The following is a 15,000-nucleotide window of genomic DNA, read 5'->3' on the forward strand; positions in this document are numbered from 1 at the left end:
TCCTATTACTCCTTTTCTCCTCCAACACACGCCCCGCCTCCTCCCCTCCCCTCCCCCCCCCCAGGTCGACCAGTACACCCTCAACGAAAGAGGTCGACCAGTTGTCTCAATGTGAATTCTGCCTGTGTGACTAACAATATTGGTGTTTCTCCTTTGACTCGGTTCGGTGTGGGACTGGGACCACCGCTACTGGACATTCGACGCATAGCACTCTACCTACTGAGGTATATTCACAGCCCAGCCAGCCCTAGATGATTGGTTTTCTTTTTTCCTTTATTGGGGGGGGGGAGGGGGGCTTGTTTGATTGCCGCGCAGCTTTACATTTCTTCTCTCTCCCCTCCTCCTCGCAGGTTGACCAGTTGGCCGGTGTGCCCCAGAACGACTGAGGTCGACCAGTTGTCCACTGGAGGGAGGACTTCGATTTTTTTTTTTTTTTCTCTTTATGTAGTATGTATAGAGGTCGATCAGTTGTCCTAACATAAGCGGACGGGGATTTGGGGCCGGGGATTGGGGCCGAACTGGGTGTGCATTTATGCACGCCTTTTTTTTTCTTCCTTCCTTCCTTCCTTCCTTCCTTCCTTCTTGTTTTTTCTTTCTTGTTTTTGTTTTTTTTTAATATTTAGTGTTTAGTTTTCGGGGGACCCAACATCTTTATTTTTATTATTATTATTATTATTTTTTAAACTTTTTTTTTTAATTTTGTTTTGAAAGAAAGAAAGAAAGAAAGAAAGAAAGAAAGAAAGAAAGAAAGAAAGAAAGAAAAAGAGAGAGAGAGAGAGAAGAGAATTATTTAATATTTATTTTTCAGTTTTTGGCGGACACAACATGGTTGTATGTTGTATGTGGTGCTGAGGATCGAACCCGGGCCGGCCGCACGCACGCACGCACGCACGCACGCACGCACGCACGCCAGGCGAGCACACTACTGCTTGAGCCACATCCCCAGCCCTAAACTTATTTATTTTAGTTTTTATTTGGTGCGACCTAACCCGGCGCCCCACCCAGCCCCTAAGTTTTCCCCTTCCCCTTCCTCCCACTCCCTCTCTCTCTCTCTCTCTCTCTCTCTCTCTCTCTCTCTCTCTCTCTCTCCCCCCCCTCCCTCCCTCCCTCCCTCCCTCCCTCCCTCCCCTCTTCCTGTTGCTGAAAGCTTGGCCCAATCCAATAAGGATGGCAAGGTCTTGAGACACAGGAAAAAAGGCTTATGGCAGCGCTGGCAAAGCAAAAACATGGGGACTCTGGTCCCCAAAGACTGTGATTCTGCACCTCAGCAACAACAGGAGGTTTCGTAGAGGAGATTCAAAGGCCACCTTGCACTTCTTCCTGGCCGCAGTTGTAATTCGGCTTCTTACTTTTGATAAGACTCATTTCTGACATCCTCTGGTCTCCAAAGTCTACATGACATCCTTGACTATGCTGGGCGTGGACTCAAGGACAGATAAGTCTGCCTAAAACAGGGAAGAAAGGTGATATGATTCCCCCTGGATTGAATCCAGAAGTGCCTAGCCACCACCACCACGGAGTTACACCTCGATTTTTTTTTTTTTTTTTTTTGAGAAGGGGTGTCCCTCTATTGCTCACCTGTGGTGGTGTTATCACATGGGGTGAGGGGGGTGTCCTTCCCCTTCCCTCTCCTGTCTCTCTATTTGCTGGTTAAAGCTCGAGGTCTCTGGAGGTTGCCTGAGTACTCCCAGGACCTCACTTTCTCTTGTGAGTAGCTGAGGTGGTGGTTGCTGGACACTGTCTCACCATTCTGATCTTTCACTACTCTTACTGTTCTCTTCCAGGACCTTTGGATCGACTTCCTTCTTCCAAGGATGGTGGAATGATGACAAAGGTGATGGTATTGGAGATTTGGGACTCCCCCCCCCCCCCCCCGGGGTGGTGGTGGTGGTGGTGGTGGTGGTGGTGGTGGTTGTTTTTCCTCCTGGATGGCTGTCAAACCTGCAGCAGCACACACATCGGTCCATCTCGAAGTGGAGAATCTCTAAAGGATCTTCAGGGAAAGCGTGGACAAGGAGGATTCAGTCCCGGGAGACACGAGATGGGAAATCCCCCCCCCCCCCAATTTCTTCTGGAAAATACCTAATACCAATAAAGGCAGGACAAAATGCAGCACAGGCTGGCTGGCTGAGGTTTATATATCGCCGAGTAGGTCTACAGGTAAAATTGGATCCCAGAGCAACTGTGCAGTTACTCAGGGTCCTTCCCTTTCCCAGCCGTCCGTCCGTGTCCCCTATCGGACCCAAGCTGCTCCCTCCCCTAAGGCTTTCTCAGTTGGCTAATCCTCCACACTTAGGAGTGGTGAAGGTGGGACACACGTTTTAGGCTTGCTTGGCTTCTTCAGTCGGATCTCATCTTGCCACCGGGTCAGAAACACAAGCATATACACTTGGATGTTTCCACCCTGTGGAACTTGGGAGTTCACAGTGAGTGGTCTGCGGTCTCAAAAGGGCAGCCTCGTTGGTTGCAGTCACTGAACGCTAGGTGGCGCAAAGCTACCGTCATTTTGCAAGACCTGCCTGAGTTCCATTTCCAGTTTCGATATCATCTATCTACATGTATAGACATAGATAGATAGATAGACAGACAGACTTAGATATCTATATCTATATCCATATACAGATCACTAAGCTGCAAGCCGCCGCGTCATGTCTTCCTCTCTTCCCTCAGCCTACTGAGTCCCTGGAAAGACAGATGGGCAAGGGCCTCAGTGCCCGCTCTGTTGTTCCCCCGCCCCGCCCCCCCCCCCCACACACACAGTAAAGTCCTGGAAGCACTGGGCGGTGGGGGGGACATACCGCTGGTATCTGATCACTTTCCTTAGCCTTTAACATGCCCCACCTAGGAGATAGCTTCTGTGCCTCTGCCCGACCCTTGGAATTTGAACTATAATCCTACACTTCCCCCATCCCACTCACTCCAATTCCCCAGCAGTAGTCGCTCCCAAGGCTGTCACCACTAGAGGTCCAAGGTAAACACCTTCCCTCCCCCACCCCTGAGAGTTATGAGGGAGGGCCTGGATGAGGTTAAGAGAGAAACAAACCAAAACAGTGATGTTTCCCGTTTGTGTGTGTGTGTGTGTGTGTGTGTGTGTGTGTCTGTGTGTGTGTGTGTGTCTGTGTGTGTCTCCAGTGTGTACCTGTCTGCGCACCAAACCCAAGCAGGATGGATTCGGGCCTGGGGGAAGGAGAGGGAGGCCCTTCCTGGGTTTACTTTCTGGGGAAGAAGAGACAAAGGAAAAAAGGTGAGGGTGTTGCCCAGCAATCAAGACCGTTTGTGGACCAATGCCCAAGGCCCTGCCCTGGGTTTCTTCCCCAGCCTAGCATCACAAAAGAAACAAAAGTAGTGAACAAAGAGAGACTCAAACAACCCAAACAGGCAAGGAAATCTCATCTCAAAGTGCCCATGGGAAAGGGGAAAAAAAGAATAAAGAAAAACAAACAAACAAAAAAAAAGATGCCTCCCGTGCTGGGCTGGACAGCGTTAGAGCGCTCGCCTAGCATATTCGAGGCCCTGGGTTCGATCCTCAGCTCCAGAGAAAAAGAAATTAATAACACAAACGCATTCTTTACAACTAGGCCAAATAAATAAATAAAAGAAATCAAGACACTAGAAGAGACCTTGCCCACACAGAAAAAGGGCAGGGCGGGGTGGGGTGGGGGGGTGGGGGGGGGGAGATCGACATGGAAATCACTCTACCCTTGGCATTCCAATAGCCGAATACATCTCCCCATACTCATGTCAGGGTTTCCTTGGTGGGGATGGAACCGGAAACCAGCCCCTCCCTCACGCAGGCTCATCATGGACCCTGGAAAACTGGGGACTGAACACACAGTTTGCCACTGAGCTAAACCAACATCCCCTTTTTATAAAGATATTTTTATACATTTTTGGTAAATCCATTGATTTATGAGTTGAACCCAGAAGCACTCACTTGACCACTGACTGAGCCACATCCTCATATTCAATTTATCTATCTATCTATTTGTTTGTTTTCTTGCTTGCTTGCTTGCTTGCTTGCTTGCTTGCTTGCTTGCTTGTTCTTGTTCTAGTTAAAGCTTGGTCCCGGGGTTTCAAAAACTGACTTCCAGACCACTCGCGTATAAAGGAATCAAGCCTTTATGAAAGCACAACTAGCGGCGACTGACCAGAAGAACATACAGCTGTTCCCCTGACCAGCCTCAAACAATTGCAAGGGTGCTCCTTAGAAGCCTGAAACCGGCAAAAGGGACGTTTTGGAGGGAGGGGGCGTCTAGCTAATGCAAGCAAGCCAAGTTACAGAAGCTGGAGAGTGAAGTCAGGCGGAGGGACGCTCAGCCAATCACAATCAGCCTAGCCACTCCAGTGACAGAAGCATAGCCCCGTTAGGGGCTAGTTACAGAAACAACGTCCCCTGTCCTTAAAGTTTTCTATAGCAAAAGGAAAAGAACATCTTGCCCCAGTCATGACCCTTCTACTCGGCCTGGTTGTTTTACAGAATGGAGACAGTAAAACAAAACAGAGTCCCATTTGCTTTTACTATCACAAATTTTCTTTTGGAGACAGGGGTCTCTCGAGGTTACTTTCGCCATGAGCTTACAATCCTTCTCTCAACCTCCTCCTGATCCTCTTGGGGGGTGGGGGGTGGGGGACAGACATGAACCCCCAACCCATGCCTGGCTAAGCCTTGCATTTTAATTTTTTTCCCCTTTAATTTTTTGAGTTGTAGATGGATGGACACAATATCTTTACCTTATTGGCTTGTTTGTCCCTTTGTTTTTGGTTCTGTGGTGCTCAGGATCAGGATCGAATCCACCGCTCCACACCTCCCAGGCCAGTGCTCTACTGCCGAGCTAAAACCCTAGCCCAAGCTTTGCATTCTAGAATGCATACATTTCCTTCTGCGCTGAAGGAACACAGACACATTTATTGTACAACAAGCCCAGAGATCTTCACATCACAGTTGCCTAGAAGTCCTACATACAGTCGTTGACCTTTGACTTTGGAAGCCACGTTCAGAATCTATGACTCTGGGGCTGGAGATGTGGCTCAGCGGTAGTGCGCTCGCCTGGCATGCGTGCGGCCCGGGTTCGATCCTCAGCACCACATACCAACAAAGATGTTGTGTCTGCCGAGAACTAAAAAATAAATATTAAAAATTCTCTCTCTCTATCTCTCTCTCTCTCTCTCCTCTCTTAAAAAAAAAAAAAAAAAAAAAGAATCTATGACTCTGGCCAGATAACTGCCACGATGTGGTTTTTGCTCACCAACAGTTGGACCTAGGTGAACAGCTTGGACACAAGTGGACAAATACTCTTTTGCATTCAGGACACAGTGCCACTCGCCTGCTACAGGAGTGTTCTTTCAACAAACGATCACAAAACAAACCCTTACTTATCCAATCAAAACTAACAGATGTGAAAACTGGTCATTAATGGCACAGATCTTTTTATTTATTTATTTTTTATTTTTTAGAGAGAGTGTGAGAGTGAGAGAGAGAGAGAGAGAGAGAGAGAGAGAGAGAGAGAGAGATTTTTAATATCTATCTATCTATCATCTATCTATCTATCTATCTATCTATCTATCTATCTATGTATTTACTTCGTTAGTTAGTTAGTTAGTTAGTTACTTAGTTAGTTAGTTTTCGGCGGACACAACATCTTTGTTGGTATGTGGTGCTGAGGATGGAACCCGGGCCGCACGCATGCCAGGCGAGCGTGCTACCGCTTGAGCCACATCCCCAGCCCCAAGCACAGATCTTTTTTTTTTTTTTTTTTTTTTTTTTTTAAATCTGAATGTTACACCGAATTCAAGTGTTAGAACTTCCACATGTGTCACTGACTACGGGATAAGTTTAGAGCTTCGGTACAATACAATAAAATACAATAAATAAAAAGGGCATTAATTGGTGACCTCTCGTGTAGGAAACCTATATGTCTTTAAGTGTACCAACTTTTGAATAATAAAAAAATCTCTCACACACAGCATACTACTCTAGTCCCCAGATGTGCACACATCTCCAGTGGCAGAGATGTGGGGTGATTCAGGAGAATCACAAGACTAAGCCCAGCCTCAGCAACTTATGGAGCCCTGCGGTAAAGAGAGAGAGAGAGAGAGAGAGAGAGAGAGAGAGAGAGAGAGAGAGAGGTGTAGGTGTTGGGGGGTGTTGCTCAGAGGCAAAGCATCTCAGAAGGAAGAGGGGGAATTTATTATAATAAGAAAACATAAGAACTGAACCTTTACAGCAGCAAAACTCTGACGACTCTGCTGACACTCTGTTGTTTTAACGCATCTGAGGCCTAGCAAGGTTATCACACAGAAAAAGTGATTTTCTGGATGGAAATTCTAAATATTTGTTAGCCAATGGGCAGATATCCCACCCTGAAAGTCAATGTAGCTTCACCTGTGATTAGGGAGGGGGAAGGAAGGGAAAAGAGAAAGGAAAAAGGATATGGGTTTTAACATGAGCCTCAGTGGCTGAGCAGTGAGACTTATACTCAAAGCATATCAAGTGGACCCCTGTTACATTTTCTGACCCCCACCACCACCTCCCCCCACCCCTTTCCTTGATTTGACACTTGGGAGAAAATTTTTTTTTTTTTTTTTAATATTTATTTTTTTAGTTCTCGGCGGACACAACATCTTTGTTGGTATGCGGTGCTGAGGATCGAACCCGGGCCGCACGCATGCCAGGCGAGCGTGCTACCGCTTGAGCCACATCCCCAGCCCGAAAATTTTTTTAAAAAGACAAAAAAGGACAAACAACAGCAGCAACAACCACAACAGAAACAACAACCACCTTACCGAATTTCTGAATTTACATGAGTGAATTACTCTTCTTGATTCTCAGTAACATAGTTTATACTTTTCATGGTTTTTGGCTTGTTTGTTTGTGTGTAATTTAAAAAAATCAGAAGAAATTATTGGTATTCATTGCATATAGAGTGACCCATGTTAGCTTATCTCTCAGTTGCAAAGAAGGGGGGGGGCGCAAGGGGGGGGAGGGGTTGGTGTTGGTGATGGTGGCAAAAAGCAACCTGGAACCTGCTTTACCTAGGCTACTGGTTTGATAAAGTCTTCCTTGCATGGATGTGTTGTAGGGACAAATGAGGCAAGGCACCGACCGAACAGAGCGGGAAACGGTTTTATTTGGCTGCCGCCAGGTTCAGAGGACACGGCTTTTGCTGTAATGAATTAATCCCCTGAACCCCGACTTCAGGTAGTTTCAGAGTTTTATACCGAGCATGTAAGGGGAGGGGCTCAGAAATTCATGGTCTGCAGAAGTTCACATAAAAGCAGCTTTTTCTCTCACTGTTCTGGGCATGTTAACCCACCCTTCGAGGACAACACCTGAGAAGGGGAGAGCTTCTTCCCCCCTGTCTAGTCTCTCCCTGCCAGCTGTAACCATGGAGTCCAGTTGGTAACTTCTCGTATCTTAAAAATGTAGACCTCTGGGTGAAGTCCAGCTCAAGGCCAGAGGCCTTGTTTGCACATTTCTTCAAAGTACTATTCTGGATATGTTTGTGAAAAACTAGTAAGGGGGTGTCCAGCACCTGGAGTGCTGGTGTCTTCTCGGCCAGTGGCCAAGTAAACAGGGCGGCACGAAAATAGGAAGTTTATCCACCTTGAATTCTTTTGCAGAGACTCTTTTGCCGACAGACCTAAAACCAGTCTGGGTGAAGATTTCTGAAGAGGCCCAGTTAAGACTTTTCAGTGGAGAGGGGGGGGGGGTGCCACTTCAGATGATGATGAATCGCAAAGACACATTGGACTGACCCAAACATATCACATATTTTAAGATTCTACTCATTCAGGGCAAAGAGTAAGCAGTTTTACCTAACAATAGTTTGGTTTCAAAAGGCTTTTTTTTTTTTTTTTAATCTAATCCCCTGCTTTTCCCTTAGAGCTCTTCTCTTTTCTCTTAGAAAACTCTACTCTTAGTCAGAGGTCCAAATCTCCATTCAAATGACACAGGAAAAAAAAAAAAAATTCTCTCAAGCACTTGGACCCCTCCTGCCCCAAACAAAAAAGTTCTGGGTGATCAATGAATTTAAAAAGCAGGAAGAATGAATCATTAACAGAAATGAACATAACCACAGTTACTACTTTGTAAGAATTGGAAAGAATTAGCCAGGGCAGAGCTTCCAATTCAAACACTGTAATTATTAGACAACAAACAGACAGACAGACAGACAGACAGACAGACAAACAAAAACCCTGAAGTACAGGAGACTCTCTCCTTCTCTCTCTATAACACACACACACACACACACACACACACACACACACACACACATTTCCCTCTCTTTCTCCACACCAAACTCTTTTTAATCACTTGATTTTCAGTTTCTCACTTAGTGGAGCACCCCTTTTCTTTAGGATCAATCTCCTCCTAGGTTTCTTTTTATACCAAAGGGTGTGTGTGTGGGGGGGGGGGGGGGACAAGTTACACATGATCCAGGAGAAGGAGGCCAAAGCAATCAGGTTATTAAGGAACATCAGGAGAGAGAAATTAAATGCTGGTGGACACATTGAACAAATGCTCTGAAACAAGTGATATCCAAATTAACCTCTTAGTTTAGTTTTAAACCATAAATGCAGAGTTAGAGAGACAAACTGACCCTTAAAACAGATACGGGAAACCATACTGGAATCTGAAACAGGCTGGGAATTGTGAACAGCCTGGAGAGGCCATATTTTTCTTCCTTCAGGGGCAGTGGGAGAGACTTTGCACTGCCTGTTGTTATGTAAATTAGAACTGAGACCTGCCCCAAGCAAGCCCGGTTTAGTGTAAGAATCTTACTTCCCCGCCCTGATAACTGGCACCCCAGCCTGGCAGAAAACAAATTTTCCCTTGCAGACAAACTGGTAGGAACCCAAAGTGGCTGGAACCACCCCCCCCCAAAAAAAAAAAAAAAAAAGAACAAAATGGCACAGAGAAGGAATAGTACAAGTACCTGCTTTATCTAGGCTACTGGTTTGATAAAGTTGACACTTTGTTGGGGGTATTTCAATCTCACCTTGACCCCTGACCTGCCCCTCTCAAGAGTTTGTGAAAGATGCAAACTGATTTTTACATGTTTCTGTCAATTCCTACATTGTCTGGATGGATCCAACCGTGGCCTATCAGTCTGCCTGAAATGAATCCTGGCAGTGGCCAACATGCCTGACCTCCAGATTACTTTTGTGGTGTTCAGAGAAGAGTTGTGGTGTGATTTCATGTTTTAGACTTTGTCGAGATTGGGTTTATGTTCCATTCTATGGTCAACTTTGGTAAACATTCCGTATTCACTTTAAAAGAAGGTCTGCTGGGGCTGGGGTTGTGGCTCAGTGGTAAAGCACTTGCCTTGCGTGTGTGAGGCCCTGGGTTCGATCCTCAGTACCACATAAAAATAAATATTAAAAGAAAAGGAAGAAGGTCTGCTGTGTAGTGGTGGCCTTGCAGTGTTCTGAACATGACCATTAGGTGTGGGTTGTTCGTGATGTGCTTCTGCTGTCCTTTGTTACTGATTATTTATTTATGGCCTATGTCATCAGCTGCTAAGGGATGAGTGTTCTCGTCTCTTTGCCATAATTGATTTATCCATCTTTTCTTTTAATTCTCTCTGGTTTTCATATAGGTATCTATTTATTTTTTTCTAAACATTTTTTTTTTTTTTAAGCTGTAGATGGACACAATGTCTTTATCTTTATTTATTTATTTCTATGTGGTGCTGAGGATTGAGCCCAGGGCCTCAGGAATGCAAGGCAAGCGCTCTACCACTGAGCTACAATCCCAACCCTCATGTAGGTATTCTGAGGTTATTGAATGACTTGCACACTACCTTAAGATTGTTTAATGCTTCCTCAAAGATCTGACTGTTTATCAATGTGCTATGTTCCTCCTACGCCTGGCAGTGATTGTCTTGTGTGTACCTTGAAGTCGTACTGAAAATAAATAAGTGACTGAGTACAGTGGCCTATGTCTGTCATCCCAGATGCTTCTCTCTCTCTCTCTCTCTCTCTCTCTCTCTCTCTCTCTCAGCTGAGGCAGGAGGATCCAGAGTTTAAAGCCACCCTCAGCAAAAGTGAGACACTAAGCAACTCAGTGAGACCCTGTCTCTAAGTAACATACTAGATAGGTAGGGCTAGGGGATGTGGCTCAGTAGTCAGTGAGTGCCCCTGAGTTCAATCCCTGTTTACAGGCCTCCTCCAATAAATAAACAAACAGATAAATAAATAAATAGATAGATAGATAGATAGATAGATAAATAAATAAATAAATAAGTTTATTTTGTCTATTTAGGTGATGATGATGATGATGATTTTAATGTGGTGCTGGGATTGAACCCTGTGCCTCATGCGTACTTGGTAAGTGCTGTACCACTGAGCCACAACACCAGAATGACAACACCGTGAAGTGCTCTTGCTCAGACTGTGGTCTCCTGTGTGGCTGGGGAGGGCAGGGGTTGGGTCCATTTAGGGCTGACAGATATTGTTGCCCTGCTACGTCTTAGATGAAACAGTGCGTAATATGTGCACACAGATAAAAATGAAGGTAGAGATGGCAAGCTTTCTCCAGCTTTATTTATCCCAGAGCATGTGGTGTTTCAGTCTAGGGCAACAGACCATGCTTTTTAGCCAAGGCAGCCTCTCTTAGAGCCCTGTTACAGCTTCTGATTACTAAGTACCTAAATGTAAAATTTGGCTCTGTGATATTGATAGATTAAAAAAAAAAAAAAAAAAAAAAGATAAAATGGCCAAACAGACAAAATAGAACTCCACAAGGAAGCATCCTTTTTCCTATTAGGATTAGTATTCTTTTTTTTTTTTTTTTTTCTCCTGTTTCGTAGTATGTTGTCGGTGGACAGCACACCTTCTTTCGATTTGTTCCTTTTTGTATATGGCGTGCTAAGGCTCAGACTCTGTGCTAGGCCGGCCCTCTGCCACTGACCCAAAGACATAGACAGCCCCTAGACAAGAAAGGATTCTCAGAGGCTGGTCATCTTCCAATTTTTTTTTTTTTTTTTGTACAGAAAAAGGAGGAAACACAAAGCCCAAAGACCAGCAGATCAAATTCCCAAGCAACCGATGTCAAACTGATTTTTACATGTTTCTGTCAATTCCTACATCGTCTGGATGGATCCAACCGTGGCCTATCAGTCTGCCTGTCTAATTGTGGCTTCACCGTGGTGGTTTCGGTTTTGAACTCCCACAGCGCCCGTGTCCCCCGCCGGATTCTCTAGGGGTGCTGGGCAGACTGCCGGCGCCTCCCGCTGCTGCGGGGGACCCTGGGGGAGGGGGAGAGGCGGCGGCTGGTGGCACGTGCCCGGGTGACTTTCTACGACCCCTGCGGAGCAGATCCCGCTGACACCGACCGACCGAGGTTCCGCGTCCCTTCAGCCTGATTTGGTTGACGGTTTTCGAGCTCCCCCTGGTGGCCGCTTTTATAGGAGCGTCTTAATCCAATTCTGAGAAGTATCTGTTCAGGTCCTTGGCCCATGGATTGATTGGATTTTTTGTTCGATTCTTTTTTTTTTTCTTTTTGCTTTCTGTCCCCCCCCCCCACCCCCGTTGTTGTTGTTGTTGTTGTTGTTGTTGTTGTTGTTGTTTCGCTCTGGGGCAAGGGCCCACACTTTTTAGCCGAGGCAGCCGCTCTTAGAGCCCTGTTACAGCTCCTGATTACCAAGTGCCTAAAGGTAAAATTTGGCCCTGTGACCCAATGGAAAATGACTTGCCATTCAAGAATATGCTCATTTCTTAGGGAAAACAACAACAGCAGCAGCAACAGAAACAGCACCCCCCCCCCAAAAAAAAAAAAGATAAATAAAGACACAAATACAAATAAGAATTCATGGGCTGGAGATGTGGCTCAAGTGGTAACGCGCTCCTCTGTCCTGCTGGGTTCCAGCCTCAGCACCGCATAAAATAAACATGTTGTGTTCACTGAATACTGAAAAACAAACATAAAAAATATTCAAAATATTCTCTCTCTCTCTCTCTCTCTCTCCCCCCCCCCCCCCCCCCCCCGGTCTTTAAAAAAGAAAGATAAGTAAAAGTTTAAAAAGGGGCTGGGGATGTGGCTCAAGCAGCAGCGCGCTCGCCTGGCATGCGTGCGGCCGGGATTCGTCCCTCAGCACCACATACAAACAAAGATGTTGTGTCCGTCCGCCGAAAACTAAAAAGTAAATACCAAAGTTCTCTCTCACTCTTTGTTAAAACAAAACAAAACAAAACAAAACAAACAAACAAACAGACAAAAAAAAAAAAAAAGATAATGCGGCCAGACAGACAAAATAGAACTCCACAAGGAAAAATCCTTTTTCCTATCATGATCAGTATTCTTTTTTTTCATTTTTGGAGTAGTTGTAGGTGGACAGCACGCCTTCTTTCGACTTGTTCCTTTTTGTATGCCGCGCTAAGGCTCAAACCCAGCGCCTCCTATGTGCTAGGCCGGCCCTCTGCCACTGAACCACAGACAGAGAGGAGGGAGGATTCTCAGAGGCTGTTCATCTTCCCATTTTTTTTTTTTTTGGGGGGGGGGTACGGAAACAGGCGGGAACCCCAAGCCCAAAGACCAGCAGATCAAATTCCCAAGCAGCCGATTTCAACGGGTTTTTACACGTTTGTGTCCATTCCTCCATTCTCTGGATGGATCCGACCGTGGCCTAGCAATCTGCCTGTCTTAACAGTGGCTTCACCGTGGTGGTTTCGGTTTTGAAGTCCCACACCGCCCGTGTCCCCCGCCGGGTTCTCTAGGGGTGCTGGGCCGACCTGCCTGCGTCTCGTGCCCGCCGCTGTGTGTGTGTGGGGGGCCCTGGCGGGGCGACCCGACTGGTGGGACGTGTCCGGGTGACTTTCTACGACCCCTGCGGAGCGGATCCCGCTGACGCCGACCGAGGTTCCGCGTCCCTTCCTCCGGATTTGGTTGACGGTTGTCGAGCTCCCCCTGGTGGCCGCTTTTATGGGAGCGTCTTCTCATCGGAAGTCGCCAAGGCGTGATATTCGGCGGCGGTGGCCGAGACGGAGTTCCAGGAGCTGGGCGGCGCCGGCGGAACTGTCTCGGTCGCGCTGGGCTGGGCCGTTGTGGCCCGTTGGCGGGATATTGGACCGGCGGGCTTAGTGTGTGTGTGTGTGTGTGTGTGTGTGTGTGTGTGTGTCGGTTGTCTCCTCTCCCTGCTCGGTCCGGGCCGCGGGCGCCTCGGGTGGCGGTCTTGAGCGGTTCCTTCGGTGGCGCGGGCTTCGCTTTGCCCGGTCTGGGTCGGCCGCCGGGACTTCTGTCTTCTTTTTCTCCCGCTTCCTCTCCCTCTCCCTCCCTCTCTCTCGTGGGTTTTGGCCGCGGGGCTGCGCCGGGCGGGCCGGAGGGGTGTGCTGGCCCGGCCTTGCCGCGTTCCCTCTTTGGGGGCCGCTGCCCGGGGCTTGTCCCGATGGCTGTGCGCGGCGTCCTTCGGTGGTGGGTCTTAGCGTGTTCCCCGGCCGCCCCCCGATCCTGCTCGTTGGGGATGGTGGTCCCCGCCTCTTGCTTGCGCCTTCGTCAACGAGGGTCGACCAGTTGTCCCTAGGGGCTCTGGATCTCGGTGATGGGCTCGATTTCGCGGTCCGCCGACCGTGACTCTCTTCGGGGAAGGCGGCAGTGGTGAGTGAACTGTTCCCCGTTGCCCCGGTCGCGGTTGTTTTGGCCCGAGTTGGCCGTTTTCTGCCATCGGGTAGGTGCTGACACGGTGTCCTCTGGCGTGTGCCGCCAGAGGGAGGGAGGGAGCTTGGGCCTCCGGGTGCGTGCGTGGCTCTGGGCTGATGGGGTGGCCCGGACCCGTTCCCTCTTGAGCCGCCTGCCTTGGGCCTGCGTGCGACGGCTCTTCGGTGCACCTGGAGCGCCCTCGCGGTGGTTGCCACCTCCGGCCGGCCGGTCTCCTGGCGCCGGAAGGGCGGTGGGGGAGGTGGCGGGTGGTCCTTTACCGCCCGTGCGCTCCCCGCTGCGGGCGCCGAGGGCGGTGTGACGACGCTAGCTTCCATGGCTCCGAGCCGCGTGTCAGGCGTTCCCCGTTTCGTGTCGTCGGCCGCTCTCCCTGGGGTGTGGGGCCGGCGAGGCCGTAGCAGGCTCCTCTTAGAAGCGGTCCTCGCCGGGTCTCCCCCTGCTCCCCGGGTCTCTCCCGCCCACTCTGCTGATCGATGTGGTGACTTTGCGCTCTCCTGGGCTGGACCAAAGCCGCGCCAGGCGAGGGACGGACATTCATGGCGAATGGGCCAGCTCTTCTCGTCCTGCCCGCGGGCCCCTCGCCTTGCCTCCCCGCCCGTTCGCGGTGCGGGGAAGGGCGGGGGTGCGGAATCCGGCCTCGACCTCGCTCCCGGGGTCCTTTGACGTAGCGGGTGCTTCCCGCCCGCCGCCCGCTCTGGGCGGCCAAGGGCCGTGTGTGTGGCCCTCCCCGCGTCGGGGAGGGCTGCCGCCGTGCTCCCTCGGCGCGACGGCGCGCCTCTGCTTCGGTGCTCCTGGGGCGCTCCGGGTCGTTTCCTGAGGTGCCTGAGGCTGAGCCGGTGTGTGCTGTTCCCGGTCCCGGTGCCGCTGCCGCGGCCGGCCGCCGCCTCGCTGTCGGTCTCGCCCCGTCTGCGGGGGTTTCCGAGGCGAGTGCCTGAAGGGAAGAACGGTGTTGCTTCGTTCGGGGGATCGAGGCGGTGAGCCCGGCAGCGCTGCCCGTCCCCTCTCCGGGGGGGTGCGGGTCGCGTTGTCGTCCCCAGCGCTGAGTGGTGCGGGGAGTGTTAGGCGAGCGGGCGCCCGCGCGCTCTTTCCTCCCTCCGGTGGGGGAAAAGGAGATGCTGCCCGGGCGTGCGAGCGATTGTGGCGGGACGCTGAGCAGGGGCCGGGTCCGGCCCCTGAGGCGATGGGGCTTTGGGTGTCCCCGGCCGCGAACGCTCGAGAAGCCTTGTGCTTGCCCATACCGCAGATCCCCCCTCGTTGTCCCGGCGGCCGGTCGGGAGAGGGGCTGGGTTGGGTGCGGCCCACCCTCAGTGAGGAACGTTTCTCTAGCGATCTGTGAAGGGCGTGCC

The sequence above is a fragment of the Urocitellus parryii genome, unplaced genomic scaffold, assembly GCF_045843805.1.
Source record: "Urocitellus parryii isolate mUroPar1 unplaced genomic scaffold, mUroPar1.hap1 Scaffold_3346, whole genome shotgun sequence".
NCBI lineage: Eukaryota > Metazoa > Chordata > Mammalia > Rodentia > Sciuridae > Urocitellus > Urocitellus parryii.